The 17,782-nt window shown below is 44.5% G+C and overlaps 1 protein-coding gene across 2 annotated transcripts in view; it reads right to left on the bottom strand.

The window, feature by feature from the left end:
- Positions 1-17,299, bottom strand: part of C1QTNF7 (C1q and TNF related 7) — a 52,092-nt gene extending 34,793 nt beyond the window's left edge. The window contains exon 1 of one of the 2 annotated variants that reach the window (XM_054825443.1): positions 17,007-17,299. The gene's annotated coding sequence lies outside the window, so the exon portion shown is untranslated. Of the gene's footprint in view, positions 1-1,497; positions 1,647-17,006 lie in introns of those variants that run through there. The other variant, XM_054825442.1, reaches the window with a different exon arrangement.
- Positions 17,300-17,782: the final 483 nt, after the last annotated feature.

Genomic DNA, 17,782 nt, shown 5'->3' with positions numbered 1-17,782 from the left:
CTTCTTCCCTGTCCTCGCTCAGGGAGGTGACACCCCAGCATCACTGGGAGCAGCACGCTGCAGCTCCGCAGCCCTGCAGGTCTATTCATTTTCCTTGCTATTTTGGTCTGACTGCCCGGCTGAAGTCAAGGAGGGCCTTCCCATTGACTTCAATGAACCATGGGCATCTCCCTTAATGGACAGTGCCCCTTTCTGCACGTGGATATTGCATTGCCATGGAAATGAAGGTCAGCAGGAGCGCTGGGAGGGGTACCAAGCTCTTTGGGGGAGCGTCTGTGTTCCTCTGAGCACCTGATGCAAGAGGCGATTGAGGTGGTGTATCTGCAATAAATAGAGGTGGTATTGCCCTGTGGGTATGTGCCAGATTTGCACTGTGACGGTTGGAGGGCAGAGTTTGCACCTTTCAGATATGTGGGTCTGAAGGGAAGGACCCGCTAAAAGTTACTGGGAACTGGGAAAAAGTGTGAGCCAAGTAGAAAGTGTAAAGTCAGAGGGATTAGGTGCTTTTGGAAAGGCTGCAAGGAATGCGAGTGAGCTGGAGACTCTCTGGGCAGGAAGATACTGGGAACCCTGAGTGCATGAAATTTCTGTCTCAGGTTAATACCACTTGTACCCGGTCAGTGGAGCTAATCAACCTTCCTGCACAACGGCTAGTTTCCATTCATTTGTCACCCTATCTGCATATGGGCAGCCATTGAAAGGGCAGGGAGGACCTCACAGACAAGAAGAGAAATTTGGGATTTCGACACCTGTCTGCCAGGCCTGTTGCTGCCTATACATACATGAACTGCACAGAGAACAAGGAAATATTTCATGACCTTAAACTGCATTGTGAAGTTCAGAGAAAGCTGATCCATCCCCTGCAATAAACTCCAAATAACCATACAGAAAGCAGTTAAATATGAGCGTGAACATCACGATACATTTTATAAAGCAATCAAAATATTTCTTCTGTCATTTAATGTTTGTCTTAGTCACATAATCTGTGACCTCTTAAACCTCACTATAAACCATATAAAACCCCACAAGACCGTACGTTCAATGTGGGGGTTACACACCGCTTTTGGGTTCACTGACCCCACTTTATAAACTAACTACCCTTCTGCTCTTTCTTTTCCTTTGCACAGGTTTTCCATTTTCCTGCCAGCTTCCCATTGCCCTTGAAATCAAAATAAGAAGAAATGGAAGAAATCAGAGAGTTCTCTGTGCTGATCACAAACAGAGAACAGAAACAAATGGTCAGTGATCAGAAAAGCAAACAGTGCCTGCCCGAGCCGCGTACAGATTCTGCTCCTTACGCTACTCACAAGCAAAACATTTCTGGAAAGGTAAGATATTTATTTATTGTGCCAACATACACGCATTATTCAAAGCAACAGCAAGATAAGAACATTACTAGTATTAGGAAATTAATCTCAAATTTAGATTATCTCAGAGTTTTTACGATGCAAGAGAAAATATGTAGTTTGCTTCAGCGAAATAAAGCCCTTTACTTACATGGCTTGCAAGAGCTTCCAGCAGCTGGAGTCTCTGAATTGCAGTGCATGCAGATGCTGTGCTTTGCTGAAAGTTGCCTAACTTTGGCACTGGAGACAGCACTTAACTCACCGGTGTTTTAGATTGATAAATAATTTCCTTTAAAAATACTCTCACTTTTTTTATCAGTGGTGCACGCTGACAGTAGATTGCAAAGCAGAAAGCCTGCCTGGTGTTATGAGGAAAGAGTTCCCTCTCAGCTGAATCAAAGAAAAAAAAAAAAAAAAAGAGTCCTTGACCTCGACAACTAGAATAAATCTACTATATCTGCTGGCTCTTTTCTGAATGCATACTTGAGCAGTAACATAAGAGTGAGTGATCGGAGTGCAGAAACTGTGGCATGTCATGCTCTGTACCGGTAGGGTATGTGAGCAATGCAGCGCAGGCACAGCAAAATGAAAACACAATGCATGTTTTCAGCTTTTATTTTGTTCACATATTTTAAAAATAAAACAAAGATGACAGGCTTCTCTATTTCAGTTCACAGCTCCCAAGAGGCAGCGCTCTCAGCTCTGTCCCCTCTGCTGAGGTTCCTTGTGTTCCAGATGAGGTTACTGCTGACTTTCTATTTCAAACCTCAATTTTCTGAGAATCTCTGTATCTCAGCCAGGAAATGTAACCCAAACTGGAGTTTAGCATTTCGGACATCATAAATGCAATGAATTGCCTGCAAGCAAAATGAGTGTTTTTCAGATTATTTTTTTTTCCTTCAAAAGATCTGTTTGCTTCTTTTTTTTCTCTCTCTTTTTCCTTTGGTCTACTTAAACCTATTAAACTTCATAAAAACAAGCACATTTTTTGGAACAAGTCCTCAGAAGAACTAATAGTGAGACGTATATGAAAAGCAAGATAACAATGTAGCTTAAAATAGGGAAATGTAAGGTTTCAGCGAAAAAGAACTTCCCTGCTCCATTGTAAAATTATATTTGCAAGAATAAAGACATTGCTTTAAACATAGTCATTCAATTCCCAGACAATGAAGACAGAGGGTTTATGGAGAGGATGAAAAAAGCCCCATATTTTAGACATAATAAAAGGAGTAGTAAAGAGATTAGAAAGAAAATCAAAGTCCTAATTCATTCCATTGTATTCAGTTGAAAAAGAGGGGGAGAGGGAAACGAACTTACAGACTAAAATCAAACTTTAAACTATTGTAAATGTAATATTCCTTGCTTTATGAAACATAAAGATAAAAAAAAACCCCTCAAAACTTTTAATAAGCATTTCTAGCTTAAGGAAATAATAGTTTTTAATTAAGAATGATCAAATGATCTCTTTTGTTTAGTGTGTTATTTGTTCCCCTTGTGCGACAATGGACTTGTAAAATCCCCTAGACATTTTATATGTGAGTTATCAAGGTTTTTCTTGAACCTCAGACTTGGGTTCAGCTTCTGTTGTTGTTTCTTTTTTTTTTTTTCAACTTTATTAAGACACTAAAACACATGTACAACTTCAAAGTTGTTTATTGGTAATTAAATTGTCTCTCCCAGTTGTAGCTGACTAGTAGCAGTGATATATAGTGTTGAAAGAGAGAAATCTCAGTTTCAATTTAGTTTCCATTTATATCCATTTCTTCTGTCAAATACTAAAAATCTAAGTCTAAAATAAATTAGTTTTTACTTTTTTCAGCTCTTCCCGCTGTTTTCCCCTTCCCTTTCTCCACTAACATTTTCAAAATATGAGGCGCTATCAAACCATATATGTATACCTTGAATTTCAAAGTATTGGCATTGATTTTATTTTATTTTTTTTTAGATAAATTAAAATGCACGTTTGCAAGCTGTTGCTTTAAAACTAGTGTGGGTGCAAGTATTGTTCTTCAGATACCAAAACACCTTTTCTCCACAGCGGGCTTATTTATGCAGGTCGGTGCGGAGCTCCCCTGCGCTGGCTCCTGCTCATCCAGGCAGGGATGACCCTGTTGTCACCTGCCCTGCTGCACCTCTTCCCTCTCCGCTAAGCCGTCAGCAGGCACGTTTTCTCCCTCTCTCCCAGCTCAGCTTCTCTATTTTTAGAAAATAGCTGGGATTTTTTTACTTTTAATCTTGTTTTATGATGCGGAGGCCTTGTGACCTGGTCTGTAGGAGCGGGGCTTGGCGCACAGGACTCCTCGCACCCGCCCAGGTTTCAGGCAGCAGCCCCGTGAGCGGGGCGCATCGGGACCCCGTCCAGCTTTCCACCCATCATTACAAGAGGCTAAACTTCAAAAACTGCTTGGGACCTATTACCTGCTTCTTTGCAAAGGCAAGCAGAATATATACCTAACTTCTGAGAACCAAACCTTGTTGCTTTCAGTGCAAACATCTGAAACACACCGCTAATTTGACCGCCAGCTAGTTAACTCCAGGCGTGACTGTTTCTGCCCCAGGGACCCGGCTTTGCCCCGAGGAAGTAAGAAGCCCTCGGGCAGTGCACTTGCAGCTCCTCGTGCATGGACGGTGTCATTTCTCCCCCAGCCCGTTTCAGGCCCAGCACAGCTGCGTAAGCCCTGCAAGCCTCGGGGCACTGCATTTTACTGTGGCCTCATACAATCCTGTCTCTTGACTGCAGGCAGGGTAGTCTCTGAAAATATCATCTGCTTTACTGAGTGTTGTATATACACTCATAGACTTCTATATAGGAGTTGAGAAAACAGCTCACAAACCAAGGTCATGGTTACAATTGCAGTTGTGCATGTGAAAGTGGAAGCTTGGTCAGGACCCCAGGAGCTGTAACACGAACAAAAGTGTATGAGACTTGTCGGGTGAAGTCTGTGTCGTGATCTACACATCAAAAACTTTTAAATCTTTTTTCTTTCTTTTTTTTGCTCCTGTAGAACCTTATATATAAATTAAATTCTTATGTTTTGCATTTATCTTCCAAACACTGCCCAGAAGATTGGTTGGGTTGTGCTGCCCGCGGGCCGGGAGCGCTGCTCTGCTGGCATGACGCTGTACGGTTACCTCTGAGCCCCTGAGAAAGCAGGTCCCTGTGGCTGATGTGACACAGACCATTAAACTACCTGGATCAGACTTCGTTTTGAAATCATCTGATTTTACTCTCAGCTTTAAAAAATTTGGGCACCGCAGGGATATACATCCCAGTAGCTGTTATTTCCAATGTCAGCTCACCAGGCTTTTACAAAGCCCGCACTTAGTTACTTAGTGAGAGATGCAATGCGCACAGTCGATAGGAACCACAAGGCTCATTTTCACTCTTACATGCAAAGGCTGGGGCAGAAGCACTGAAACACTGATTCAGTGGCAATGTAAGATGACGTGGCAGGTAAATGTGAACTAGAGAGCACATTTTCCAGTATGGTAAACTTTCATTACCTTTAGATGGTCATCTGGAAATAAACCATGCCATTGATTGGCTCCATGGAGGTACTGTGCTACCTAAAGGCACTTACTTACACTATTTCTAGGATCAGTGGCCACAAGTACTTTTGGTGGAGGCATTGAGCCGTCCTGAATCAGTTCAGTCTATCATGCCTTAGTTGGTCTGTCCCTGATGGAGGCAAGCTGTGTCCTGCAGCGCTGCCTTGGGGGTGAGCACCATGGTCTCCTGTGCTCCAAGAGGATGTATTTGTGGAGGTGCAGAGTTAGAACAGAATAACAGGAGTAATTTGGGTTGGAAGGGACCCTTGGAGTTCATCTCATTCAACATCTGCTCAAAGCAGGTCTAATCAGCTGGGAGCTGTCTCTGCAGTAGGTGCCATGATGACTCTACTATTCAGGGTTTTCCACTCCATATAGCACACCTGACCTCCATTACTCCCAAGAGCAAGGGCCTGACTCAATGATTATGATCCAGAGGGATTTTGCGTCCCTTATCCCAGCTAATTACAAACTCTTGATTTTTGCAATATCTGATCACCCAGTCATTTGATTATACTTATCTGGCATGGAAGCCAAAAAATAATATTTCATTTTACAGATGTGGACCTAGGGCATGAGGGTGACGGTATTTGTCAGAGTTCACATAGTCTGTGCAGAGTAAGAAATCGAGTGGTCGTCTCTCAGAGCTGTCATCCTACCTGCTGTCACCTCTCTGTGCATTCCTGCTATTAGTTAGCTATCAGTTATTAATAGCCACCCTGCTATTGCGGATCATTTTTTTGAGGAAGGGGCAAAGTAACTTACAGCACTTGTAAGACGCCAGCTATGTAATGGGTTCCAGTGCTGAAGCTGAAAGTGGAGGAAAATTAAAAAGTGCTAACACTGCTGCCGTACATGTGGTGGGCAGCTGTACTAGGGATCATCACATGAATGATTCTCCTTAAAACACAGCCCTTCTGACAACCTGAAATGGGATCCAAATTAGTAAAAGCTGGTTTTGGAAACCAGGAAAGGTCCCTGTGATCTCCACTGCTGTCAGTGAGAATTCATATTATAACGATCAGAAACTATATGAAGGTGAGTATTGCTGTAACTTGTTTAAATTGCAGGCCTGGAAAAATATACTTAAGACATCTGGAATAACTTTTTTGTTTTGAAATTCAGTTCATACATAAGGGGGCTTGGGAAGAATTTAAAGACAAGATAGTCTTGTCTCGAAAACAAGAATGAAAATGAAAATGTTTAAATAAGCGCCTTTTATGCATGGCCCTCACACTTCAATCTCACATTTAGCTTTCAGTGAGTAATAAAGACTATTTTATGCATGGTCCTACCAATATATATATGTAAATGGCATGTAGCTAGGAAACGATATATTACTTCTGGGAAAAACAAAAAGAATGTAGCATGATTCACAGCTCTATGCTAGACTTGTTCTGCTTCCTGGAGTGATCCATTTAAGCTTCTTTGCAACCCACATGTGAATGGCCCATACTGCCAAGCCCTGTCCTTGACACCGTGCTGCATACCTGCTCAGACTTGCCAAGTCAGCAAAATCAGGACTGCAGCAATATCTCACGTAAGGTGAGATGCTAACCACACTTGTTCATGTGGTCTCAGCTGGTATATGAGCTAGTGAATGATGGGCAAGAATTCAGGAGCTGCAAATTGCTGTTGATGTTTCAAATTCCACATTAAAAAGGAAAAAAATTTGACTTTTTAATGTGTAATTTATTTTAATTTTAACGTGTCATTAATATGTAAAAAGCACATCTCCTTTTTAAACTGATAGTGTGTAATATCTTGTCCATATAACTTCTCAGTCTTGAAATCCGAATGGCCAGATCTTGAGCTGATATAAATCGGTACTGCTGCATTGATTGCAAAGGCAGCATAATTAATTTACAGCAGCTGAAGTTCTGGCTCAAAAATGTGCAGTAGCATATATATTCCCTTTCTGGTCATGTGGGTGCCACTGGAAGATGACTCAGGACCTGACAGCTACCATGTCTTTATATCCACATCAAAACTTATCCTTAGACCTTTTACCATACCCCATGGGGGCTCAAGATTTGTTTTTGAATGCTTCACTGAGCTATATAATTTGGGAACATCAACAACACATACCATTAAAACTCATCAAAAGCAGATCTCAAACTCAGATAGGAATGTCCTAAGCCTGCACTTGAGGAGATGTGGGATCTTCCATTTGAGGGTCAGAAAGGATTTTCAATAAACTGCCTTGCCTCTTAGAGGTCAGACAACATGGATGAAGGCTGGAGATGCTTTAAGGCAAGGACATTCTCCCTTCCATTGTGGGGTGTACCTTCAGCCAAAAGCAAAACTCATTTCAACTACTGCTGCTTCATCAGAGGTAAGAAGGCAAAATAATGGGAACTAGAAAGCATGCTTTCTGTCAGTAGCTTGTGTCACTTTCCCAGCAAAAATCTGATGCTCATCTACTTTCAACATAATGGTAAAACACTTATTGTAAAACATTATTTTTTGACAGTTTAAGAAAATGGTCCTTTTTGCAACAGATCAAATCCCCCAGAAGTTAAATCTGTAGCCCTTTCTTCTCCACAACATTGGAAAAAACAGTCAGGAACAAAAAATCAGTGCCCCAAAATATCAAGTTCAAGTCATATCTGAAAAATTGAGATGGCTTTCCTTATTCAAAGTCATCAGTCTTTTCCTCAGGTCTGGAGCGAGGTTGAGGCTATTTCAGACCAAGCTATTGAAAATATCAAAGAGAAATGTTCCTTTCTTGCAATGAGCTGCAACCAGTCTCCTTCCCGCAAGCATGAGGCTTTCTGACATGAGGGTATCCCTGACCATCCCTCATGAGTACAGCATGCCTCTTTAACTGGGTGGAGAAGCCACTTGCAGTGTATATCACCATTTGAAGCACAGCCCAGTTTGCAAGAAGTGAAGGGCTCCATCACTGGTACAAACTAATGTAATGGCATATGGTTTCTTCATTTGGGAAAAGGCTTCAAAACTGAAAAGCAGATTGCAGCTTTGTGGAATAAACTGGTGCTGGTACTCTAATTTAATTTAGCTTAAAACTGCTTAAGCAATACAGGCTTGTCTGGATTCAGTTAATTTTTTTTTTTTTTTAGTCCCAAAATAGAATTGTTTCAGCTCTGTTCAAGCTTAGTGTTGTTCCAGTTGTCTTCAGTTTTCTTCTCAAACTCACTGTTTTCCCAGATCACTTTATGGATATTTTCTATGGGAGGGACCAGAGTGTAATAGCTGGAGCAGAGCACTGAGGGCTCCGATTCCTGCTCTTAGTGCTGCTGTTGACTCTAATCCTGCTTTCCTTCTGTTTTTCTTCTGTTCTTTTGTTCTCCTTCTCACTCTTTCCTTCAGCCTACCTGACGTTTGGGCTTGATGAGGAGTTATTTGCAGTCTTGGTACATTGTCTAATCCTACCATTTAATAGAAATAATGGAGGAGAAGGATTTCTTGACTGCTCCAGCCCCGGGAGATGCTGCTCACAGCAGAAGAGACCACTGAGGTGAGGAGCGTTGGTCATCACAACAGCATCCCACAGCGTTATCACCATTCCTGTGTAAGATTTGATTTCACCTGCCCCTAGCAAAAAGCTGCAATTTTACATTTTCTTACAATCTGCTCAGCTGCTGCAATTAAACCTGAAAGCCCAAACTTCCAAAAGGTCCCTTTCTGCAGCACTGGCATATGAGGAATGGGGAGCATTGCAGCATACACTAGGAGAGGACGCCTGATTGAACCCTATTTCTGAAGGTGTAGTTGAAGAAATCGGTACAGCCATCCATTTCCTATGAAGAAGAGCTAGATTTAGCACAGCAATTTGCAGATTGAGCTCAGTATTATTCCTGGTTTACCTCTTAGGCAATAAACCCGTAAAGCCCCGGGGTTGAGGTAACACCATGCTAATGAGCCCTGCCTCCTGGAGCATCCTATTCCTGGCTGCACAGCGACCTGCAGCAGCAGGACCAGCCCTGCTGAGCCCTGGCGTCCTCACCCCATCACCCCCAGAGGCAGGGGTCCGTGGGCTGCAGAGGCCCTGCAAGAGGACCCCTTCATGTTCCCACACCAGATACCTTTTGCTTTGTGGATGCTCAGACATATTTCAACTGTCCTATTGCCGGTAGGAGTTGCCTTTTCTGATCACCTTTCACAGACACGCAAGGTCCATAGACGTCCATTGGCAGGCCCCAAATTCTGCCCTTCTGCAGAACAGGGCCGGCATTGCTGTCGTGTCTTCAGGAGCTATTAAGATCTTTGTAGGGCTACTGAGCGCTGTTCCTTCAGCGCCGCCTGTGCACGGCAGACGTGCTGTGGCTAGGTGCCAAGCTGCCTGGAGAAGAACCGTTTTTAATGAATAATAATGCAAGCTGTAAGTGGTAGGAACACCTGAAGCAGGTGTCAGCAGAAGTAGGCTCTGTATATTGTTTGTAGGCTGGACGGCTCAATATATGTGCACGTGCTGAAACACAGGCGCTCCGAGGTGAGCTGTGACCTCCAGCTCTCATACAACGTAGGTAAAACCAATCATTTTCTCAGTCTCCTCTGGAATGGGTTTGGACTCGGGGCCCTTCCCATCGGCGCCTGCAGCCCTTTCATGGGGCAAAGCGGACGTTGTTTGTGTGAAAGCTCTCGGCATTCTAGCCTTCGCTCGCAGGCAGCCAGGGTGAAATACGTCTTCGAAAGCGAGAAGGGGTGTGCTGGAGCTGCCTTTGGCACCCGTGCAATGGAGGGCTGCAACGTCTGTTACACATAAATAATGTTCTGAAGGCCTAAATAGATAAATATTAGAGTTGTCGATGAAAGGAAACAGTGCCAGCCACTTTTGGCCAGCAGAACAGGAACGTGCCCCATTGCCTCAGGTTGAAAAGGCTTTGGATGTTTAGGGCTTGCAAAATTTAGAGGGAGGAAGTGCTGGTAATGATATCTGACACATATTTGCTTCATTCATGGACAAATTAACCTTAATTATCCAATTTATAAATCAGCTTTAAGTAGGAGGGCCCCTGCTCACCCCCCACTGCTGCATATTTGGGGGATTAAGTTGTTTGTTTTTAGTGATAAATTAGAAACATCTGCTTCCGCTGACACGCTGGAAAGGAGGCACGTACAGCAAAGCGGCTGGCCGGGCTGCTCCGACACTGGGGGGGATTCGGTACCAGGGCATGGTCCTGCCAACCTCTGGCCACAGGATCCGAAAGGATCAGTGCCTTTCCCCTCTGCACGGGGGCTCGGTGGGGCAGGGGAGGTGCATGGCTGCCGCGGGGCTTGCTCAGGATGGTCCTGGGGAGGCTGGAGCAGCGGCAAGCATCTCCAGCAGCATGCGCTCAGCAGAGCCTTCCTTTTAAGGGTGTTGGCAGTTCTTCTGTGCAAGCCAAACTGTTTCTGCTATGGGATCATCAAGTCTTAATGTCAAGGAATCCAAACCTCGTGCCAGAGTCGCCACAGAGGTTGCTCAAGCATGAGCAATGATGGCAGTAAGCAGTCCCCTTCTGATGAAGAAAATGGTGGTATTTGAGGGAACGGAGATGTTTTACAACCCTGGCGTATCTCCCCAGCAGTGATACAACTTCCAGATTGCTGAGGCAGGTTGGAAATGGCCAAGACACATCACATCAAAGCACTTCACATAGGCTTTCACCTCGTGCAGGAAGTATGAAAACAACCCTCCCAGATACAAGCCGTTATCTGCAGGAGTGGAAAGCTGGGGCTAGATCCTGCCAGGTGCAGCAATCCGAATATACCCTGGGCATCCATTGAGCTGCATCTACAATGGACCCGATCCGTGAATTCCCTTATGCCACCCTGCCAAAGGAAACCACAAGGCTTATTTTGACTTTGATGTGGCCTGGATCTCACTGCAGGGTTTTAATATGTGCCGTATTGGGCTGCAGAAACAGATGGTTTACACACACCAGTCAGATTTTTTTTTCAGCCTTTGGCAATCAAAACTCTCAGACAGCAGCCCTGGTCCGCAAGGACAAAACATGCCTGCAGAAAGGCAGAAACTGAGATGCTGGGTGGTTTCTAACAGCTGCTGTTCCCACAATGCCCTCTTTTTCTGCCTGGATATTTTCTCTAGGTGGGTTTGAGGATTATGTGCATTTAACCAAGATTTTCCAATAATGTATCGGATCTGTCAGAGCAAGAAACCCCAGGCAGATTCACTGCATGCTTTCAGACCGGCTATACAGTCCAGGTCCTAGTTGGGCACCTCCTGGTAGCGCAGGAGGCACCGTTCGGGTGTGACACAGTGCAAGGTACATGTATTTCTGTCTGAGAAATTCCAGGCATAGAAATTTTGAATCGCAGTTCTGCCCGAAACAGGCTATGAAATCAGGACTGAGGTGTGCAGCCTGTCAGTGTGCAGGGAGCCATCCCAGGCAGTCCTGCAGAGGAAACTCAATTCTCCTTAAAAAGCTGAAGGCAATCGCCAGTGCAGACTCCAAAACCCCATTCTGATGTAAAGCAGTGTAATACAGCTGTCAAAATATAGTGAAATGCAGCCTCTCTGCTAGAGAAACCAAAAAAAAAAAAACCCCACTGCAGATGCGGGTGTGCAGCAGAGCTGCTCTGAGACCCAGGGGCCAGCCCTGGGCAGAGAGGACCTGCTCTGTCTGGGGGTGCAGGAGGGAGGGCAGAGGTACAGGACAACCTGTTTCACCTGCTCGTCCCACCTAAGCTGCTTCCTTCTGCCTGACTGCCCTTGTTACTTGATCTTTGCATTCCCGTGAGGGACACTCACATACATGATAAAGTTGATGATGATGAAGTTGAATGAGGAAAGGGAAATTTTTTTCTTTTTTTTTTAATTTTCCCTTTATCCAAGCTGGGGAGAGAAGTGAAAATTTCCTTCTTCCAGGAGAGGAGCGGGAGCTGTGACCTGGATGCCAGTCCTTTATGTACACTGCTTTGCTGGAGCGTAGACCATCCTGTTCCCACCCTCAAAATCCCTACCTCTTCCTTGAATGGTTTCTCACTGCCCCACCTCAAAGCTGGTGTTCAGAGGTCATCTGCAGATGTGCATCGCCCCTTTCTAGAAGGAATGTCTGCACTGAACAACAGAAACAGTAACTCAAGAGAGACCAAAGCAACTGGTCTTCCTCCCACCATCAGGAAATCAGCTGTTGGGAAGCTTGAGAGTACTGCTGCCTCCCCACACCATCTGAGCAGGGGTTACAGGATGGCCCATCAACCACTGTTGCTTCAGGGAGGGATGGCTGCCATCAGGCCCCCCCTCAGAAGCCCCCCATGAGGAGGTGGTAAAGGGGAAGCCCCTGGGTAAACACAGAGACATGCCAGGAAAATGGAAGGGCTATGAGAAGTAGGATACCAGATCGGAAAAGGGTAGAGGAACAGAAGAGAAGTTGGAGACAAGTAAAGATGTGTGGGACTGGGAGAGCTGCTAAAGCAGGGCTGTGATCAAAGACTGTTCTTGAGGTTTAGGACCAAAAAAGGACAAGCTCTGGGAGATAACCTTCAGAGCACATCGGTGCAGAGCTGGAGCTCTTAATGACTCAAAGCAGCCAATTGCTCTGTTAAAAAAAACAAATGACATGGTGTCTGGAATAAACAATGGATGCAAAAAGTAACCTAGGTGTTTCTCTGTTAAGTCCCAAAAGAGCCACTTCCACTGTTTAGTGATGGTGAAAAAGGACTTGAAACAGCAGTCTGGGATGTGTCAGGGAGGTGGGATCAATCCCCAGGTGCATTGAAATGCAGCAGGACAGCACTGTGCAGGAACATCAGTGCGGGGCTAGCAAGGCTGGCGTTACATCAAGTTTTTATAGACTGCTGAAAAGGGAAAAGACTTTTGGTCCTGAGTCGTAACTGCTAGCGAGAATAGCAGATGCATGTTCCAGCACAGGGAGCGTCTCCCTCCAAGAAAAGGGAGAGTTTTCCTGGAGAAATCCAGAAAAAGTTCAGACATTTTTTTTTCCAAAGGGTGAAAAAACACAAATGGGAGGTCCCTCTCTCAGCAGCTCACAGATCAGGTCCTCCTGTGCTGCGGCGATGGGACGCCCACGCTGGCCTGGACCCAGCCATGAGGCCCATTGGACCAACGGACAGAGGTGGGGCGAGCAGGCAGGACATGCACCTCTTCAGCTCTGCCCTTTGAGCCCTCCTTATTTTTATAGCATCATCACTCTCTGTTTTTATTGCACATTTTTTAAATTACATTTCAGGTCCCGCCTCTGTTATTAATACCCTCTCCGCTCTTGTTTTTTCCTGAAAGAAAAATATCTTTATTGAAAGAATGTAGTGAAAACTGAGAGAAATAAAACAGAGTGCATGAATTGCAATACATCCTAAAAACCCATCCCCTTAGTGAACAGTTCCTTTCCTTCCCCAACTTTAATCTCAGACTCTTGCCAGATGTTCCTGTTTGTTGCAGGGTGTTTGATTTTGGGTTTGGGGTCTCTCCAAAGAGGGAGGGCAGAGCGTAAGCTGAAAATAGGATGGGTGGCCTGATGGCGTCCAAACACAGTTAACTATCTCCATTAAATCTTGTTCAAGATTTGGCCTCCACTTCTGTAGGCCCCATTTGGGTCTGAGCGCCGCGATACTCACACAGATGAGGAAGACAAATCCAGTAGATAGACTGAAGATGAGCCAATACATTTAAGCCAGCACAACATATGGACTCTCACATCTCTCAGCTTAGGAAAGATTGCTCCCCACAGATTTCTTCTAGGTTTGCCCAGACTAAGTGAAACATCCCAGTCAGTGAGACTTTCCCCCTCTTTCCCCCTGGATTATTTTATAACTGTATACCTCTCGCTGCCAGGATCTTTTTCCCATTATGCACAGCCTATTCTTCCCCTTTAAAAATGATCCCCACTATTCTCTGTGATAAGAATTGGTTTTACACTAAACAGTTGGCCTTCCCAACGTATACACCTCATAGAAATGTGTCGACTGTTTGATCAGACGGTGCTATCCTCCCCTACACCAAGTTTTAGTGAAACCATAAAGCACCTTTGAAGACCTGAGCCAGGTCCTCTGCAGTTCTGCCTTCATTGATTTGAGCTTTCCCATCTGCACGCAACATCAGGTGAGGCTTGAGGATAGATGCCCAGGAACAGATTCACAACGCTTTTCCAAAATGAAAGCTGAATCCTGATCTATGAAGACGCCAAGCAATTTACTTCAGCATTGAAAAATCAGAGTAATCTGGATTTCTTCTTCAACCCAGCAGAGAAACTACCCTACCGATCTGTGCCTCTTACTTTAGAGAGACTGTGAGCAGAAATAAATACCTTTTGCTGACAGTTGCAGCCTGATGCCTAAAATGTAAATATGGGTAGTAATTATCTCACTTGCAGCATTTATTTTCCAGGTATGAGCACAAAGATGAGCCTGCAAAGCCTCTAGATTTCTCTGCCAAGGCAATCACATAATTGCTTTGCTGTCCTTTTGACTATCAAAGAATCCACTTCAGCAGATAACATGGAGTTTGACCTGTCTTCTATCTGTGACAAGCAGCCTCTAGGAAACAGAAACACTATATTTTTTAATGCCTCTTATTTTTATAAAAGTTTGCAGACTTAGGATTTTCACTCCCCTATCACAGAATCATAGAATCTTAGAATGGTTTGGATTGGAAGGGACCTGTAAGATCATCTAGTTCCACCCTCCCTGCCATGGGCAGGGACACCCTCCACTAGACCAGGTTGCCCAAAGCCCCATCCAACCTGGCCTTCAACACTTCCAGGGAGGGGGCATCCACAACCTCTCTGGGCAACCTGCTCCTGTGCCTTACCACCCTCACAGTAAAGAATTTCTTTCTAATACCTAATCTAAATCTACCCTCCTTCAGTTTAAGGCCATTACCCCTTGTCCTGTCACTCCATGCCCTTGTAAACAGTCCCTCTCCAGCTTTCCTGTAGGCCCCTTCAGGTACTGGAAGGCTGCTATAAGGTCTCCCTGGAGCCTTCTCTTCTCCAGGCTGAACAACCCCAACTCTCTCAGTCTCTCTTCATGGGAGAGGTGCTCCAGCCCTGTGAGTTAAGTTTTTCTAACCAATCTAAATTGCAATTTTATCATCTGCAATGTGTCTCTCTGGGAACACAGGTGTTATTTGATCATGCAATGACAGTACGCATAATGTTGCTGTAGCATCTGTTTAAGGACCTTGGAAATTAGGTTTACCCATGCATGGGACAGACCTGTGAACAGACACGTCACAGAACATTAAGGATATAAGTCAGCCCTATCGCAGTGAACGGGACAGAGGATGTCCTCCTGCAGGCACTCAAACCCAGCCCTTGGGATGCTGTTCCTATGTGGATTTCCATCTACCTTCTCACCTTGCCACTGTGGCTAAATTGTAGATAAGTGCATCAGTGAAGTGTAGAGGTGATGGAGGAGATGAAATAATATGAACACTGCATTCCTCATTTGCATTATTGCCTGTTATTACTGCTGAGTCAGAAGCAGTCCCTGTGGCTGAGATACTAAATTTCAGAAGCCATCCTATCTCTGCCACTAAGCAGTATGGAGTGGGACCAGCCTTCACCATCTTCACTCTCACCTACTCATCAGATCGGTGGTGTATTGTGGAGGAAGGACAATAGTCAACCACTTAGGGGAATATGCTTCCCAATCCTCACACCACGTAGTCCTCACCCAGGTGACACCCGATGGAGATGTCCCTAGCTATACCTTTCCAGAGCTCAGCAAGAATGCTGTTGGTCAGCTTCCCACTTGGCACGAAACTTAACCCAGGGGCAGCTTCGAAGGGAACCAGGCTTTCAAGATTTCCTCCATGCCAGTGGGCAGGTACATCAGCTCCTTCATTTCCAGTGTTGCTTTTCTGTACCCTTTCCCCTGCCCTCCTTGCTCCGTTTTTCTCTACTCTTAAATGCATTTCTTAGGCGGAGCGTGGCCCATGGGGACACAGCATCAGGGGGACCGACAACCCTGCATTCCCACCAGAGAAAATCTGCTCCAGTAGCATAGCTTCTGGGAAAACAAGCAAGCTAGGGAAAATAGGGAGCAGGCACTATGTGAAGAAGGGATTTTCTGTCTCTTTTAATGCAGCATGCTATATAACATCGTAGTTGTGTGATTTCTGAAGCAGGTTGCTGTTAACGAATTTCCATAGCTTGCACAGCTCCAAGGGCTGTGGGTAATGCTGTGCTCACACCCATATTTTCCTAAAACTTCAGCCTGAGAAGCTTCATCATTTCCTTGAAAGTGAGTGGGTTAGAGAAATTAGCCACCATTGTGAGTATCAGGTTTTGGGCAGCTGGCATGCAGGCAAGCCTTGCCTCAGCCCCGCCTGGATAATGGTAACCAGAGACCCAGGGGAAAAAAGGGAGCAAGGAACCGCTAATCCATTTACACTCTCACCTACCAAGACCAAGGTTGTGTTTAATCACTTAATGCTCAGCATTTCATTTATATTTAACAACACACGTTCTCTCCCCAGTCTGCACATAGGAACAAAGCATACTGCCGGTAGCAGTGGAAGCACAAAAAGTTAAATGATCTTGAAAAAAACCCAAACAAACAGAAGAAACACCTCGACAAAATAACAAATGGATATATTTGTGAGAGTTTAATAAGTTAAATGCAGGATCTTAACTTTGCAAGTGCACAACCCTGAAGCAAAATGATTGATTTGGTATTTACAGATTTTTTTTGCAAAACAAGTTCCTATGAAACCATAGCAACAAAGGTTAAAGTGAAGATTTGGAATGATGTTGGAATCATTCACAAGGGAAAACAACAATAATCTCTCTTTTGGGTTGATGGAATGTGACATTAAAGCTAGATAAAGAGAAATATTTCAAAAGATTTTAGGCAATTAAATCACCCTAAACCCTGTGACAGGTAGACAGTAAAAAATATTTTTTGCCAGAAAATTGTGTCCTTGATTTTTTAAAAAAATCCATCTGGTAACTTTTTGATAGTAATGTTCCGTACATAAATGTCCAAGTTTATTACTCTTCTCTTACAAGACAAGGTACATAAACAGATTTTACTGAAGCTCTACTACAGTCAATTTCTAATGGAGTCACATGTATCCCTGCAAAAATCTGCATTTTCCTCAAAGGTCTCTCTACTGCGTTCCCTTCTTCAGATGCATTTCAGAGCAGTCAGAATAGGAAAGTAGAATCAGTTACAACTTACCTTTACACTCAAGTAGATGACATCGGATTTTTCAGGGAAAGCAACATGCTCCGTTTGGGTAGTGTAAGAGTTGTAAATTCAAGCCAACAGGTAATTGTTGGTGATTCAAAATCCTTTAAAACAATTTTAAACGCCGTGATGACAAATACCATACTTCGTGAAAACTTATTTGAAGCTTGATGCTCTTGTATTGAGTTTTGTAACTGTCTGTCTCAGCTAAATCAGCTCCCACTCTTTTCCTCGGATACTTGCCAACTTTTCTAATTTAAAGCAACTGTGAGCTTGCTATAAAACTCCTGCTGGAAGGAGCTCTATGTATACCATGGAGCAAGCGTGTGCTCCAGGCTGAAGTGGTCTGTCAGTCTTAACAGGACCTGGGGCACAGCCTCCCTGAGGTAATGTTATATCATCTTTGGAAAGCATGATAGGCTAAATTGTCTCCTTCTCAGTAAAGACACAGAGAAGAGGAAAAAATCATGCTCCTTCTGGCATGTAGTCCCCTCAGCGTGGGATTTGGGAGGAGCAGCATCTGCCGCAAAGTGGAGGAAGAAGCAACAGCCTCAAATACATAAAGTGCTCAGACGTCCCAAAGGAGCCTGGCCCCCGAATCGGCCAAAAGACTCCCGGTATTTTTAGGGGACCTAGTCCTTGGTCTGAAGCTTTGGGGACAGGTCCAGGGGCTTTCTCTCGGGCTTCCTCCACTCATGCAATGCGGGGTGCCCCTCTCATGGGGAGGGTGGGACAGGCAAGCTGAGGTTCATGGCTGAGCACAACCC

This window comes from Grus americana, chromosome 4, assembly GCF_028858705.1.
Source record: "Grus americana isolate bGruAme1 chromosome 4, bGruAme1.mat, whole genome shotgun sequence".
Lineage (NCBI taxonomy): Eukaryota > Metazoa > Chordata > Aves > Gruiformes > Gruidae > Grus > Grus americana.
This window is presented reverse-complemented; position numbering and strand designations above follow the sequence as displayed.